This window comes from Rhinopithecus bieti, unplaced genomic scaffold (assembly GCF_001698545.2).
Source record: "Rhinopithecus bieti isolate Rb0 unplaced genomic scaffold, ASM169854v2 scaffold_19652, whole genome shotgun sequence".
Lineage (NCBI taxonomy): Eukaryota > Metazoa > Chordata > Mammalia > Primates > Cercopithecidae > Rhinopithecus > Rhinopithecus bieti.
Genome location: NW_016809913.1, coordinates 3,983,831 through 4,001,598, shown reverse-complemented (window position 1 = coordinate 4,001,598; position 17,768 = coordinate 3,983,831).

Below are 17,768 nucleotides of genomic sequence, written 5' to 3'. Positions count from 1 at the left end.
AATATATATATATATATGTCTATTTTTCCCTCCCCCTCTTCTTTCCTAAATAATTCTGAGCAGGGTAATCAGTGAACAAAGAGTTGAAAATTGTTCCCAGAAGGTAATTTTCATAGATATTTGCATTAGCTCCATAGCAAAATGGAATGGTACGTGACATTTAGGGTAGCTGATATTTTTATTTTGTTAAATAATTTCCAAGAATAGAGTATGGTGTATATTATAAATTTCTTTGATAAGATGTATTTTGAATGTCTTTTAATCTTCCTCCTCCTCTCCAAAAAAATCGGAAACCTCTAAGAAAACATGTAGGTTATATATGCTAGAATTGCATTTAATCACTGTGAAAAGACTGGTCAGCCTGCATTAGTATGACAATAGGGGGGCCATTAGAGTTGCTGCTATACGGGTGGTATGGATTATCATGGCATTGGAATTTTCATAATAATGCAGATCCAATTTCTTTGTGGTACCTGCAATATACAAAATAATTTTACTTCAGTGAGCATATTGGTATCTGGATGTTCCAATTTAGAACTAAACCATATTTATTACGAAAATATATTAATCCCTCTACTCCCAGGTTCCCTTTATATGTTAAGATATAATGACTTTGAGAGGGGGGAAAAATAAACCTAGGGGAGAGGGGAGTTTCCTGTAGTGCTGTTTCATTAGAGGATTTCAGTAAATTAAATTCCACAGCTAATTCAATAAATAATGGTACATTTAAGTGTTCTGATTTTAATAATATACATTTCACATTTATCCACACAGTAACAATGTAATATGTTAATGTAAATAAAATTGTTTTTGATACTCAGAAATAACAAGAATTTAATTTTTTTAATTTGTTTACAGTCCTGGGAAAAGTAAGAATTATTTGCCAAAATAAAAGGAAGGAAAACCGTAGTGTTCTTAGTGAGTTTAACATAGAATTATTGGAAATACTGAAGACAGGTGCAATTTACTAAACTTTTGTTTTTAAACTATCGTAGAGGCTGCATTAGAAGAAAATGTCTGTAATGACAGAGCAACTAAGCCTATATAAAAAAGCTGAAATGAGAACTGAGTTTAGAAATAGATCAGTAACCCAGTGCCAAGGATGCCAAGCTGCCATCATGGTCTTGGCTCTCCCACAACCCTGTGTTTCTGGGGTAAGTTTCACAGTTTCTAGGCCCTGGAATAGCAGGCAGTGTAAGCCTTTGATAAGTTTAGTTCCATGTTTTTCTTTTTTTTGTTTGTTGGTTTGGTGCATATGATAGTGGGTGTTATGCTATTTTGCTCTTCCATCAAAATAGAGAAACTTGCAGAGGTTTACTGTTAAAAATATTGATATTTCCATAAACAAGTTTACCAAGGTATAGTATTTCATACCCCCTGAAATGATCAGCATTGGCACAAATCAAAATTGAGCCACTTTTGAAATGCAGAAATACCTTTGACTAGTAAGTACATCCTAGGAATTTGAAAACTTACTAAGGTTTAAAATTTACCTTGTTTAAAGAAATTCTGACTTTTGAGGAAAATCTAGCTTTCCAAGTAACTAAAATGTACATGAGATAAACCTCTCACCACTATGTGTCCCCTGAGAAATGCAACATTTTTTTAGTCTTCATACTTGTAATCTGTAAAAGAAATTCTGAAGTTTAGAGCAAGTTGCCCATTTTTGTGTAATTGACATAAGTTCTGTTAAGAATATTATAAGTAATTTGTTTTGGTTTGTAGATGTTTCCCCTGACTTGTTAAAGAGGAAAACAGGAACTCAGTCATGTTTTTGTCCTGGATAATCTACCTGTTATGGCAGTACTCACGTCTGAGGGGCGTGCCCTTAGTTGCCAAGATGCAGATGCAGTTCACTAGATTTGGGGCAAAGTGGCTACAGCTCTATCTTCCATTCACTCAACACCTGTTCATGACTGAGCCAGGTGCCCAGGACACATCCTAAACAGTCAGCTTCTATCCTGTGTCGTAGTCAGGGAGACAGAGTGCCAGCCAGCAACCCTCCCAGGTTTGTAGGTTTTAGGGGTTTTCAGTGTTGTTTGGGGTTTTTGTTTTTCGGTTTTTTTTCTACATCCTTCCCCGACTCCCAGGCATAATGAGGCATGTCTTACTCAATGTTATGCAATGGATTTAGGCAAAAATTCATTCTTAGTGTCAGCCATACAATTTTTTTTTAATGCAGTATATTCACCTGTAAATAGTTTGTGTAAAATTTGACAAAAAAGTATATTTACTACACTGTAAATACATGTGATGATATATTGTATTATTTTGCTTTTTTGTAAAGCAGTTAGTTGCTGCACATGGATAACAACAAAAATTTGATTATTCTCGTGTTAGTATTGTTAACTCCTTTTTGCGACTGCGTTACATCATTTAAAGAAAATGCTGTGTATTGTAAACTAAAATTGTATATGATAACATACTGTCCTTTCCATCCGGGCCTAAACTTTAGCAGTTCCTTTGTCTACAACTTTGTTAATACTGTAAGCAGTTGTACGCCAGCAGGAAAAATACTGCCCAACAGACAAAATTGATCATTGTAGGGGAAAACTGTAGAAATCCATTTCAGATCTTCATTGTTCCTCACCCCATTTTCCTCCTTGTGTATGTACTTCCCCCACCTCCCTTTTTTTAAGTAAAATGTAAATTCAATCTGCTCTAAGATATGAGGAGTTATTTAATTTCTTCACATGTTCTTACTTACAGCTCTGTTTTCTTACTTCCCCCCAGTCCTCCCAATCTTTTGAAACATTAAGGCCATTTTCTTTAAGGATGTTTTTGGCTCTCCTAGTCCCCATGAGAAAGATCCACTTCCAGAACTTCTCCACACTAAAAGTGAAATATTTTGGTGAAATACTTTTTTAGGGCCTGCCAAACTCAGGTGAGTCTATTCTCTGGGATCGGCTGGCTTCTGTTAAAATGAAGCCAGTCAGAAATGTCCAGGGCATCCCAAGATTGACCAGAGGGCAGTTCTCTCCAATTTTTCAGCTTTCCTGCTGTAGAATCTTCTGTGACACTAAACGTGTACACAGTGTAAACCACCTCCCCTGGCTCAGCTGCCCCATGTTACTATTTCACTTACTTGATTATGTGGAGTACCTCCCCCAATCAGTGGAGAAAGAACACAACCCACACGCAGTGGGCAAGACAGAGCTATCCTCAGAAGGGTAACAGTGTCCGATATTGAACAAAGGACTAAAAAAGACCGTGTGACAGATACCTGCAGGTCTGAGGCAAGTACTGGTCTATTTATGGGCAGGCTTGGAAAGCAGGGGTACCTCACCTGGAGAGCTTGCTAATACACTGGTCCCCATCCCAGTCCCCCAAGGTAAAGGCAAACTCTCCAAAGATGGGCTGTTGGGAGAAAGAGTGTGTGTTTAAACTTCTTAAGCGATTTTACTGAGCACCCAGTGGTTTCAAGACCACTGGAGTAGAGAACTGAAAACTCAAAATACTGCAAATAGCTGCCTTTTCCCTGTAGCCTAAAGCATCTTAGTCCAAACTATGGGATGTTTTTAGGGGATGTTTTTAGGGTAGTGACCCTCTAGATCAGAGCTCTCCCTTCCTGGACAACAAGCTTCCTAAGGACATGGGCCACTTAGTACATCTTGTATGGGCCTCTCTGCCTGTTGTTTGCTTTGCTTTCTGGGATACCCTTAGGCTAGTCTAGCAATTCCGAACCTGCCTGGCTTGAAGAGCTGATTCCCATGGGATTTTGAGGAGGAGCCAGAGGTTCTGGAATAATAGTAAAAAACCTACAACCAAGTAGTAGCATCTCAGTACTCCTCTTCTTCCACAAAGTAATCCATCCCCACCATCACCAAGGGAAGCCCCTAGTGGTGGCAGGCATCTTGGGAATTTACCTTCATTACTAATTATCCCTTGACTACCAGTGGCACTTCTTAACCTGCTCACTGCCCATCAGAAGAGCCTCCGACAGAGCTGCATCCAAATTCGTTAAAGGGCAATTAATTGCCCCAAGTAATCTGCCAAACCTGTCTTCATTAGAAAATCAGTCTTCATATTCAGGTGAGTTCCACTTAAGACCCTTCTAGCTGCCATTTTAAAAGAAGCCCTTTTGCAATGTCGATTATGTTTCTGTAAGTATTAGAACCGGCCGGGCGCAGTGGCTCACGCCTGTAATCCCAACACTGGGAGGCCAAGGCGGGCGGATCACTTGAGGTCAGGAGTTTGGGAAACACGGTGAAACCCCGTCTACTAAAAATACAAAAATTAGCTGGGCATGGTGGCTAATGCCTATAGTCCCAGCTACCAGGTGGCTGAAGCAAGAAAATCACTTGAACCCGGGAGGTGGAGGTTGCAGTGAGCTGTGATTGCCTGAGATTGTCTTAAAAAAAAAAAAAATACTACAGCAACATAGTCATTGTTGGTTTGAATCTCTCACATTTTGTTCTTAGAAGTGCTGGCTAATCACAAGTTTCGTAAAGTAATGTGGAGTTATAATTTTAATCAGTTGGTTTGGCTTTTTTAAAAAAATTATCTTCTAAAAATCTGTTTATACTGTGTGTGTGCATACATACTACATATGCATATGTGGATGCATATTTTTCTATCCTAGCAATTATAAATGTTTTGAGTCTGGCCCAAAGTTGAAGTAGAAAGAAATTGATGGTAAAGAGATACTGTCTGTAATTTGTGAATGGAAGGCAGCTTGATACATTTTACCTACATTGTGCCAAATTATTTTGTCTTTTAAAATTTTCTCAAAAAGGTCATATTGCAAAATTATTCTAGGTCCTTTACTCTATGTCTTTATGCTGACAGTCAAGCTAGTAGTGATTAAGGGCATTAAGCTTCTGGGGTTACAAGGTTCAGAACTTTCCCCACTGGCCACTTCCTCCATATAAAATAAGACAGTCACATTGGAATCTTAATAGGGCCCTTTCCTGCTGAGAAGTTCAGAAAGCATTGCCTAAATTAATATTTTTAAAGGAAGAAAATGTTGACAGATGTAACGTTAGCTGATTGTTCAAAGAAACATTTTCCGTTGGTTATAATTGTAAATACAAAAGAAGAAAGCTTGGCCTTTGCCCTCTATGACCTCATGACTTAGTGGGGAAAACAGCCACACAAACAATGACCACAGTGTCCCAAGGTGTGGATGGGGTTCTTAGAGGATCATGGAGTGACTGGCATGGTTGGCAACTGAGGAGGTGGGTCTTGAAAAATGACCAAGAAGTTTGTCCAGGTTGAAATGTGTCCAGAGAGCAGCTGAAAATAGAGTTTTGGAGTATTTAATGGACAGAAGGTAATCAAGGCCATTAAGAGACTGGCGCAGAGATGGATCACAAGGTCAGGAGATCGAGACCATCCTGGCTAACACAGTGAAATCCCGTCTCTACTAAAAATGCAAAAAAAATTAGCCGGGCATGGTGGCGGGCGCCTGTAGTCCCAGCTACTTGGGAGGCTGAGGCAGGAGAATGGCGTGAACCTGGGAGCAGAGCTTGCAGTGAGCTGAGATCGCACCACTGCATTCCAGCCTGGGCAGCAGAGCGAGACTCCATCTCAAAAAAAAAAAAAAAGACTGGCCCAGGGAGGGCAAGTAGCAGAGAAATGTTTAGGCAGAAAGCAGCACAACACAGATTGGCTTCTCGTGTTTTCTCCATTCTTTTGTCCCACGTTGGGGAATGCAGCCTAATTTTCTACATTTAAAAAGTATATGGGCCCTGCGCAGTGGCTCACACCTGTAATCCCAACACTTTGGGAGGCCAAGGCGGGCAGATTACCTGAGGGCGGGAGTTCGAGACCAGCCGGACCAACACGGAGAAACCTCATCTCTACTAAAAATACAAAATCAGCTGGGCGTGGTGGCACATGCCTGTAATCCCAGCTACTGGGGAGGCTGAAGCAGGAGAATCGCTTGAACCGGGAAGCAGAGGTTGCAGTGAGCCGAGATTGTGCCATTGCACTCCAGCCTGGGCAACAAGAGCGAAACTCAGTCTCAAGGAAAAAAAAAAAAAAAAAAGGTACATGAAGATATGTCTTAGTCCCAGACCACAAAAATAGCAACACTTTTTCTATCCTAGCAATTATAAATGTTTTGAGTCTGGCCCAAAGTTGAAGTAGAAAGAAATTGATGGTAAAGAGATATTCTTTGCAATTTGGTAATTTGTAAATGGAAGGCAGAAAGGAATTAGTTGATCTGTGCCTTCATTAAAAAAGACTCCACAGGCGGGGCGCGGTGGCTCACGCCTGTAATCCCAGCACTTTGGGAGGCCGACGTGGGCGGATCACGAGGTCAGGAGATCGAGACCATCCTGGTGAACACGGTGAAACCCCGTCTCTACTGAAAATACAAAAAGCCGGGCGAGGTGGCGGGCGCCTGTAGTCCCAGCTTCTAGGGAGGTTGAGGCAGGAGAATGGCGTGAACCCGGGAGGCGGCGGAGCTTGCAGTGAGCAGAGATCGCGCCACTGCACTCCAGCCTGGGCGACAGAGCAAGACTCTGTCTCAAAAAAAAAAAAAAGACTCCACAAATACCACCCTTACTCATATCTAGGATTCTACAGGAGACAAAAATTCGTTATCAAAATACCAAGTCTTTTTTAATGTGCAGCAGTCAGTCATTCAGCAAAACATTTTCTGGGTGCCTTGTTGTCACTCAGTTTGAGCACCAGCACCTCTTGGGAAAGATTTCTGATCTCCCATTGGCTGAGAGCCCTTCTATTGCTTCTGTGACAGCTTCTCTATACAACAACGTTGTAATCATCAACTATCTTCCTATGTCCCTGGTTAGGACTATGAGCCTCCCAGTGTAGGGAACATGCATTGTTCAAAGGTGCTCAATAGATAGTTGTTGAATAATACTGAAGGCTTTATGTTATAAAGAACTATATAAATAGAATAATGGGGAAAACAAGACCCCATTCACCATAGCAACCCCAATGCAAAATCCCTAACAAAATAAAGGTGACCTGTGTAATAAAGACCTATTGAAAATTCTAATCCAGACTTTGAGATTTCACCCATCAGTAAAATTTCCAAAATACATTTCATCAACTTACGCATTTAGAAACCAGAAAAAATATATCTAACATAGTTGTTCTTTGTAAAATGCCATTTCAACTCTGAGTAGCGGGGGAGGGAATCACAGGATAAAGTACAGTTCTTTAAAACGAATTAGTTTTGCTTTATAAAAGTCACTATGTTGTTCTCAATTTTCTCTCATTGCTGCTTATTTTTCTCCGCACAGCACTGCTCAGCACGCAGGCATGTGAGGGGGCTGGGCTGAAAGGAGACTGCAGCAAATGGAGAGACAGACCACAGTCCTGAGTTGGAAAGCTGAATATCGTTGAATGCCAGATCTTCCAAAATAAATGAACTGGCTTAATACAATTCTGATCAAGATGCCAACAAGAAGAGAGTGTATCCAGACAAAATGATCTTTGGAAAATATTCTTCACCTTGTGGAATAAACAGGAAAGCTTGGGTAACAACGGGTAGTCGAAAACTTTCCTTACTAGATAGTAAAACAAATTTTTAAATGCTTAAATACTAATGGTAATTAGAGTATATAGAGTGGAACAGGCTAGAAGGTCCAGATTATGCTTTGATTTTTTTATTTAAAAAGAAAAGCATGAGTAATTCCAAAAGTGTATTGGCTTCAAAGCCACAAAAGCTTATTTCTCACCTCTGCTACATGTCCATCACCTGTTATCAGGAGGCTCTGCTCACCCTGATTTCCTGGGACTCCAGACTGAGTGATCAGCCATATCTGATCACTCACTCATTTGATCTACAGATTGCCAGCCATCATGCCAGAGGGAAGGAGCTCAGGCTACACTGTCCAGCCACTGTGATGATGGAAATGTTCTGCTGGAAGCTGAAACAGAAGGGTTCCATTTACATTTGTCACATTAGCAAAGATATACTTAATACTGGTGCAAGTCCAGAGTGTGGTGCAATGAGTTCTTCCTGCACTTGGCCTCATCTTTCTGTATTACCAGTTCCATATGTGCACTGTCCAGGACAGTGGCCACTAGCCACATGTGGCCATTGAACACCTGAAATGTGGTTAGTGAGAATGGGGAACTAAACTTTTATATTAATTAAATGTGAATAGTTAACATGTGGCTATTGACTGCTAGACTGGACAGAGCAGCATCTAGAAGCTCTTGCATCAGCAATTAAAGGCTTGAGGCCAGATGTACAGTCACTTCTCACAGTCACTGCCAGAACTTGACACACAGCTTCACAAAGTCACAAGGGTCAAAAATCACCATCTTCCGGTGGCTCAAGCCTGTAATCCCAGCACTTTGGGAGGCCGAGACGGGCGGATCACGAGGTCAGGAGATCGAGACCATCCTGGCTAACACAGTGAAACCCCGTCTCTACTAAAAAATACAAAAAACCAGCCGGGTGAGGTGGTGGGCGCCTGTAGTCCCAGCTACTCCGGAGGCTGAGGCAGGAGAATGGCATAAACCCAGGAGGCGGAGCTTGCAGTGAGCTGAGATCCGGGCACTGCACTCCAGCCTGGGTGACATAGCGAGACTCCGTCTCAAAAAAAGAAAAAAAAAAAAAATCACCATCTTCCTCTGTCCAAAAGGAAAAGAGCTGGAAACGCTGGCCAAGAACATTAATGACTCCTACAACTGGGAAGGACTTTGTAAGCTTAAAAGCAGTGTAAGTGCTGGGTGCGGTGGCTCATGCCTGTAATCCTAACACTTTAGGAGACCGAGGCGGGTGGATTGCCTGAGCTCAGGAGTTCAAGACCAGCCTGGGCAATATGGGCCTGTCTACTAAAATACAATACATTTCCGGGCGTGGTGGTGTGTACCTGTAATCCCAGCTGCTCAGGAGGCTGAGACAGGAGAATCGCTTGAACCCGGGAGGCGGAGGTTGCAGTGAGCTGAGATCATGCCATTGCACTCCAGCCTGGGTGACTCCATCTCAAAAAAAAAAAAAAAGGCAGTGTAAACTTAAAAGCAGAAATCCTAAGGGTCCTGCATTGACTTCCTAACATTAAAATGTCCCCATGTCCAAGAAAATCACACACAAAATTAAAAGGTCAACCAACAGGGAGTTCTAAAGAGTTCATAAAAATCCATCTAAAGAAAACACCTAAGTAGAAAGAAGAATGGGCAAAGGACACGAATGGCCAATCCACAGAAATACTGTACCAACTCCTATTTATGATGGAAAAGGTCATCACACTCATTAGTAAAAAAAAAAAAATGCTAACCGAAACAATGGGATGCCTGATACAAATTTTCATTGTCACATTAGCGAAGACATACTTAACTAATACTTGGCGCAGGTCAAGAATGTGGTGCGATGAGTTCTTCCTGCACATGGCCTCATCTCTCTGTATTACCAGCCTTAAAAATGTCCATACTGGCCAGGTGCGGTGGCTCATGCCTGTAATCCCAGCACTTCAGGAGGCCGAGGCAGGCGGATCACCTGAGGTCGAGAGTTTGAGACCAGCCTGACCAACACGGAGAAACCCCATCTCTACTAAAAATACAAAATTAGCTGGGGGGGGTGGTGCATGCCTGTTAATCCCAGCTACTCAGGAGGCTGAGGCAGAAGAATCACTTGAACCTGGGAGGCGGAGGCTGAGGTGAGCCGAGATTACGCCATTGCATCCAGTCTGGGCAACAAGAGCGAAACTCCGTCTCAAAAAAAAAAAAAAAAAAAAATTCCATACCATTTGCCCTAGTAATTAGGAATCTAGCCCGGAGAAACAAATGGTAAAAGAGTGAAGATTTTCATCAAAGTATTATAATATCAGAAAACCTGAAGACAACCAAAATATTGGTTAAATTATCTACATTCATCCAGCTCCTTCTGGAGGCTGACCACTTCCTTATGCAGCCTTTAAAAATGGCCTAATACAGGACATGGATGCAGCTGGAAACCATCACTCTCAGCAAACTATCGCAAGAACAGAAAACCAAACACCGCATGTTCTCACTCATTGGTGAGAACTGAACAATGAGATCACTTGGACACAGGATGGGGAACATCACACACTGGGGCCTGTCGTGGGGTTGGTGGGGGGGAGGGATAGCATTAGGAGATATACCTAATGTAAATGATGAGTTAATGGGTGCAGCACACCAACATGGCACATGAATACATGTGTAACAAACCTGCACATTGTGCACATGTACCCTAGAACATAAAGTATAAAAAAAAAGGCCTAATAATATTTAAATTTTGGGAGGGGACTTCCAATAAAATCAAGAGTTTTAAAACCACATAAGAGGGCTAATTCCCAATTACGTAAATACAAATATATGTATATAGCTTTTGCATAGGATAAAGAAAAGGAAATATATTCAATGTTAACAATATGTATGGCTCACTCATTCCTTTTTGTGTCTATTTTCTTTTTTTTTCTCTCTCTCTTTTTTGAGACGGAGTCTCGCTCTGTCGCCCAGGCTGAAGTGCAGTGGCGCAATCTCAGCTCACTGCAAGCTCCGCCTCCCGGGTTCATGCCATTCTCCTGCCTCAGCCTCCCAAGTAGCTGGGACTACAGGCGCCTGCCGCCACGCCCAGCTAATTTTTTGCATTTTTAGTAGAGACAGGGTTTCACCGTGTTAGCCAGGATGGTCTCTATCTCCTGACCTCGTGATCCGCCCGCCTCGGCCTCCCAAAATGCTGGGATTATAGGTATGAGCCACCGCACCCGGCCTTTGTGTCTATTTTCTAAGCATTTTACAATGATCATTATTGCTTCGAAAACAAAAAGGGTTTTAAGAGATGAGGATAATGCTTAAAGGGTGTTTATGAGAGCAGAGTTTATTTATGTATTACATTAACTACCACCTCTTGGATGTTTTTACCTTTATCTTTTTCCTTTTATCAAAAGGTTGCTCTTTACCTAATTTGGATTACAGGGAGCTGGGTTTGTTTTCCTTCCTTAGGGGAGTGTCAGCATAACTAGTTTAGAGTGGTGCAGGTGAACTGCTGTCAACTCCGTAGGCCAACCCCAAACCTTCACTGTTGTTTTATAACTTCTACTCAACAGCTTGCAACCTTTCAAGGTTAACAAGGTTGATGGGGAATAGTCCTTGCTCTCAAGCAGCTCTCAGGTGGCCAGGCGCAATGGTGCACGCCTGTAATCCCAGCATTTTGGGAGGCCGAGGCGGGTGGATCACCTGAGGTCAAGAGTTCAAGACCAGCCTGGCCAACATGGTGAAACCCCATCTCTACCGCAAATACAAAAAGTTAGTAGCCAGGCGTGGTGGCTCGCATCTGTAATCCCAACACTTTGGGAGGCCGAGGTGGGTGGATCACCTGAGGTCGGGAGTTCAAGACCAGCCTGACCAACATGGAAAAAACTGTCTCTACTAAAACTACAAAATTAGCCAGGGATGGTGGCATGTGCCTTTAATACCAGCTATTTGGGAGGCTAAGGCACAAGAATCGCTTTGAACCTGGGAGGCAGAGGTTGCAGTGAGCTGAGATCGCACTATTGCACTCCAGCCTGGGCAACAAGAGCGAAACTCCATCTAAAAGAAGAAAAAAAAGCCAGGCGTGGTGACAGGCACCTTGTAATCCCAGCTACTTGGGAGGCTGAGGCAGGAGAATCGCTTGAACATTGCAGAGGTTGCAGTGAGCTGAGATCACGCCATTGCACTCCAGCCTAGACAATAAGAATGAGACTCCATCTCCAGAAAAAATACATGGTGAAGGACGTGCATACTTAACTATAATTCAGTCATTTTCCTCACCTCTTTGGGCTTCCAGGCACCTGTTCCCTCTCCTCATACGGCTCTGACAGCACTTCCTACACCTGCCTCTTAACTCTCGGCTCTTTACCCTGTGTCTGTTTTCCTAATCTTGGAATGATCCCATCATCCCTGAGAAGACAGCTGGGTGCCCTGGCCAGGGGAGACAGCCGATGGGCAGGGCATCCCAGTGTGTGCATCATGAACACACTGTAGAGTCTGCGAAGTTCTGTGAGGGCAGAGCAGTAAGGGCAGCTGACTCAGGGAAGGCTTCAGGGGGTGGTGTTTGAAGGATGGCAGTGGCGGTGGTGGAGGGCGGACAATCCAGGCAGAGGGAACAGCATATGCAAGGCAAGCCAGGCATTTCACTGATGAATTCCATGTTGAGTCACTGTCTTGGAGTCTATGCCACACAATGCTTGGGATATAGTAACTGCTCAATAAATGTAAACTGAGTATAGTAGATGATGTTGCTGCTCAGCTATGTTTTAAAGAACAGAGCATCAGGCTGTAAAGGGCCTTCCTGCTTGCCACTCACCCTGAGGACTGAGTTTTTCTTTTAGGCAGAAGTGGGCAGTAGAGGAGGCTCAAAGCCAGGGAATGTGAGTGGATTTGACTCACCGAGGACACTGCTTCCTAAGCCAGGAGGGAAATATTGGTGCCCTGCCTGGAAGTTAGTTTCAGGGGCCATTTCTGCAGCTGACAGTAGGATCTGGAGCCCAGTTGGGTAGAATAAGTTAGGTTTTGGCATTTCTTCTTAGAATCCTGGAAGGAATTTTAGCAATCCTGCTTCTAAGGGTCAGAGAAGATTCTGGATACCCCTCACATCAAGAGCTCAGGCAGCAGAGGAAAGATGAGGTCTCAAGATGCCCCTCTTTACCCCAAATGTGCCCTAGTCCAGCCAGGATCGTCAGCACTCCAAAGGTAGGGCTGGCTGTGTCTCCAAGCAGGGGCCTCTCTGCTTTTGCTCACAGAAACATATTTTGGGATCAGTGAAGAAGGAAAATAAGTTCACAGTACCTTCTTCCCCTTCAAAGTGATAATTATTCATGGGTTTAAAAAAAAAAACAAAACCCAGCAGGTTGTGAACAGGAAGTTACTGAATTCTGCCCCATTTCCAGACAACATGGACAATGAAATCAAGGCTCACAGATGAAAATACAGAAATGTTCCCCCTTTTAGACAGGTTCTAAACTGCTCCATACCGACACACATAATCACCCAGGTGCCAGTACTGTGCCAAGCACTGGGCGAGGCATGACACATCTTTTTTAAATTAAAACCCTGGAGGACCTCTGCAAGGTAGAAAAACTGAGGCTTAGAGAAATTAACCTGTCCAGAGTCATGGGGCTAAACGAGCAACAGATGTTGGTGCCCAGCTCAGCTGTTTTGAATTCCAAAGCCTGGCTCTTAATAATCTTTGATAACTTCCACATGGTATTTGTACCATCCGTATTCATTTCTCACGGCTGCTGTGCTAGCTCCCACAAACTTGGTGGCTTAAAACACCAGAAATTTATTCTGTAACAGTTCTGGAGGCCAGAAGGTCCAAATCCAGGCGTCAGTAGGGCTGTGGGCCCTCCAGAGGCTCTGGGAGGGATTCTGCTCCTTGCCTCTCCCAGCTTCTGATGGCTGCTGATGCTCCTTGGCTCATTGCTGCACCACTCCAATCTCTGCCTCTGTGGTCACATTACCCCTCTCTTTATGTGTCAAATCTGCCTCTGATCCATCTTAAAGATATGTGTGATTGCATTAAGAGTCTATCTCGCTAACCCAGAATAACCCCCCTGTCTCCAGATCCTAGTTTGTTGTTTTGTTGCTCTTGTTAGTTGTTTTGTTGTTGTTGCTTTTGTTTTGTTTTGGAGACAGGCTGGAGTGTAGTGGCATGATCTGGGCTCACGGCAACCTCTGCCTCCTTGGCTCAAGCCATCCTCCCACCTCAGCCTCCTTAGTAGTTGAGACTACAGATACATGCCACCATGCCCGACTAATTTTTGTATTTTCTAGTAGAGACAGGATTTCATCATATTGCCTAGGCTGGTCTCAGATTACTGGGCTGAAGCAATCTGCCTGCCTCAGCCTCCCAAAGTGCTAGGATTATAGGCGTGAGCCACCGCGCCCAGCCTCCAGATCCTTAATTATTATCTGCAAAGACCCTTTTTCTAATGAGGTAACATTTACAGCAGGGGCCCCAACGCCCAGACCGCAGACCATTACCAGTCCATGGCCTGACGGGAACCAGCAGGAGGTGAGTGCCGGGTGAGTGGGCATTACTGCCTGAGCTCCACCTTCCGTCAGGTCAGTGGCGTTAGATTCTCATAGAAGTGGGAGCCCTATTGTGAATGGCACATGAGAGGGATCTAGGTTGCATGTCCCTTATGAGAATCTGAAGCCTGATGATCTAAGTTGGAACAGTTTCACCCCTAGACCCTCTTCCCCCGACTTGTCTGAAACCAGTCCTTGGTGCCAAAAAAGGTTGGGGACCACTGATGTACAGGGATTGGGACATAGATACCATTTAAGGGGGCATTTTTCAGGCTACCACACCATATTTGTCCATTCCTTAATTTATTCCTACACAGACCCTAACTATGTGTGTATGGGCATTATTTAGGAGCTACAGAAATCAGGAGAGAAATGGACATAGTCCCTGCCACCAGGGACCTCATGGTCACTCCTACGACCTTCCATACAGTTTCCCAGATACTCCAGTGATAGGCAACAGGGGTAAGAGATGGTAAGGACAGTCACAAGAACAATAGCTGTCACTAACCAGCAGCACTGTTCTGACACTTACATGTATGTACTAACTTACTGACTCTCACCACAGCCTTATCCACACCTGTAAGTGGGCTGCACAGTCTGTACTTTCACCTCTCCGCAGGAGCACATGAGAGAGGTGGTCAAGGGGGCAAGATGAGGGTGGTCATGAAAGGCTTCCTGTAGGAAGTGCCACTTCCACAACACAAGGACAGGAATTAGAGAAAGTGGAATTGGGTGGGAGTAGGATTGAGGCCTCCCACCCACTAAACAGAGGGAGGCAGGAGGGAGCGTGGATGCTCCCACACTAGGGTTAAGGAGTGCAGGAGAGTGTGAAGACACTGCACAATGCCAGCTCAGGCAATGGTGGCCATTGAGTTTTCAGCAGGGGAGGGACCTGATCAAACTTGTTTCTTCCTAGAGAAGGGGCCAGAGTCCCACTGTCCCTTCCAGGTATATTTCCCAGTCTATTTCCAGCCTGACAAGGCTGCTGCAGCTGTTGGAAATCCCCTGGAGAATCAGAGGTCACCTGGAGGAAGTGGAGGACAGAAGGGAGGCTCCCCGCCTTCCCACTCTATCCATGGGGACCTCTTGCTTTCCTGGAGCAACCCCCTTCACCCTGAGGTTCCCAGTCCTGCAGCTGGTCCTGACATGGATATTCTCTTGCTGCTTCTGCTCGGGGTTGCACTTTGAGCTCTTCGATTAAGGTGATGGGAGCCCTAGTGGTCCCAGGTCCATGTCCAAGGACCCAAGGACTCCATAATTGCACCATCTCTGAGGGACCTTTGGGTAGGCACTCAGAAGGCCCTCTTGGGCTCCTAGAGCCTGGGACCTCAATGTAGATCACACTGGGCCATGACTGCCCTCATCAAGTTCAGCAAGTGGCTACTCCCCTTTCACTGTCTCCCTAGCATACCTGACACAACATAGGTGCGCCACAAAAACGTGACAACCCCAGAAAGAATGCCTGTGATGTGCTATGCTGGCCCCAGCAGCACAGCGGTGAGCAAGAGACCCAGTGCCACTGGTGGGCGAGGCAGGTGTCCTTCAAACCATCGCCCACCAGAGACAAAACTGCAGAGACCTGGGCAAGGAGAGTTGGGTCGGGGAAAGCTCTCCTGGGGGATTTTTGAATTTGTGATGATCCTATCTTTGACAAGAACTGGCTAATCTGTTGGCGGGATCCTGTCTTGGTTCACTTGGGGTTTGTTCATGCTCAGGCCTGAGGTCCCCGCCTCTGCCAGCTGAAGTGGGTGAGTCTTCCAGCTCCCCTGTCCCCAGTAAGGGGGCATTCAATGCCAGGCAAAGCGCGGAGAGCCACTTCTGCAGCCCCCACCAGGGGGCAGCCCCAGCTCCTGGCCATCTCCTTTCTGTGCTGAGCCCCTTGGGTGAGAGAAAACCGCACAAGCTGACCTTGGACGAACTAATATCGGGGTCCCAGGGGCAGGCAGCAGCCCCCAGCTTCCACTCCCTACCTCCTTGCCGGGGAGCTGGCTGAATCTCCAGCAGCCAGTCTCTCCCTGCCAACCGCCCGTCCTTATTCTCCATTTCCACCTCCATTTTGCAGGGTAGGTCGGGGGAAAGCAGCATTGCTTAGATTCGCTCTCATCTTCAGTCGCCCTAAAAGGAAGGCACTATTATCCCCACTGTACAGGCGAGGAAACCAAGCTAAAATACGTTAGTATCCGGCTGAGGGGCATCCAGCTAGCAGAGACGCTCTCATTCAGCCGAATACCCCCACTCCACTCCCAAGGCCTCCCCTTTCCCGCTTTCACACATTTCGGACTCCTCAATCCTCAGAACCACAGGTCTCTCTTCCCAAGAGGTGCTGCCTTTCGAAGGAGAGTAGCTAAAAGCCAGGTTCATTCCAGGAGCCAGGGCTGGAAAGAAGAGGGCCCCGCCCACCATCAGAAGGCAAATGGCAGTCCCTGCACAGGATATATTCAGGGTTGAGCAGGAAAACCACAGAGGTACAAACCGAGGCCCAGCTAGGGGAGGCCATGCAGTTCACCCCGGACTCCCACTACATTGCTCCTGGCTCCTCACACAATGGGCGGGCCCATCCCCTCTGGGTGGGGCTTCCTCTGGGCCCACTCTTGGCTGGAGATCAGGGACTTGAAGGTAATTAAGACATGTCTTGCCCTGGAGGGCTTCCCAGCATGGTAGGGGAAATGGGCACCCCACTAGAGAATGAAGAACAAACTGGGCATCTGGAAGAAGGGCCTAGAACTCAGAATAGAAGACAAGATGGAATGCCATCAGGGAAGCCTTCCCGGAGGAGGAAACCTCTGTGCTGAGCAGGACAGCATAGGTGGAAGTAGCCTCAACCAAAGCCTGTTTTTGTCGTTGCCACAAAGACCTGATGTGCCCAGCAAGGAGGTGGAGAGCAGAGGAGAGCCCGGCCGGGTCCTGCAGGGCCCCGAAGCGGGGCTGGGAAGTTAGTACAAGCTGGGGTGGAGGCTCCGCTGAGCACTAATGGGAGGAGGCCAAGGTCCTGACCTGGAGCCTGCAGCCACCAGGACAGAGATTCTGTCCTGGACTCTCTGAGCTTGGGGCACGCGGGCTGCCAGGGAGGTGTGATGGTGGGAACCCGGAGAAAGGGAGGAAGCCTCCTCCAGGCGTGGGGCAGCCTTGGTTGCTGCAACAGGCAGGCCTCTGGAAGGGCCTCGCTTTTCCTCCCTTGGGCCTCATCCTGGTTTTCTCCTCACCTCCCCGTCGCAGGGTCTCGGGTCCAGGCTGGGGTTCAGTTCCCTGCTCCTTCTCTCTGTGCTCTCCCCCCGCCCGATGGCCCCACAACTGCTGTCTTGGAGTAGAGCGCCGGGAGACCGCAGCGCCGAGGTGAAGAGCGGAGTCCAGAGCCCTCCAGAACTGGGAGCGAATCCTGGCCCTGCCTCTCGCGAGCTGTGTGGCCTTAGAGAGAGTCCGACCTCTCTGGGCCTCAGCTTCCTCCGACATGAATGTAGTCACGGAACGCGCCAACGCAGGAGGCACCCAGGAAGGACATCCTGACCGCTCGGGAGACGCGAGGCGCGGCAGCGGCCACGGGCAGCGGAGAGGGGCACGACCCCGCGGAATCCTCCTTCAGGGCGGGGCCTTCGGGTGGCTCCGGGTGTCCAGGGGAAGGGGCGGGCTCCGGGACGCGGAGGGAAACTGAGGCCGCGGAGGAGGCGACCGTTGGCAGCGCGCTGCGCCTGCCGGCCCCGCGTGGACGGCCCACTCGGGAGGACGCGGGCTCCTTTTGTCTGCAGCGTCCCCGCCGCCGCTGCCACCTCCCTCTCTCCCTCCCGCTCTCGCCGCGGCCCCCGCCCCTC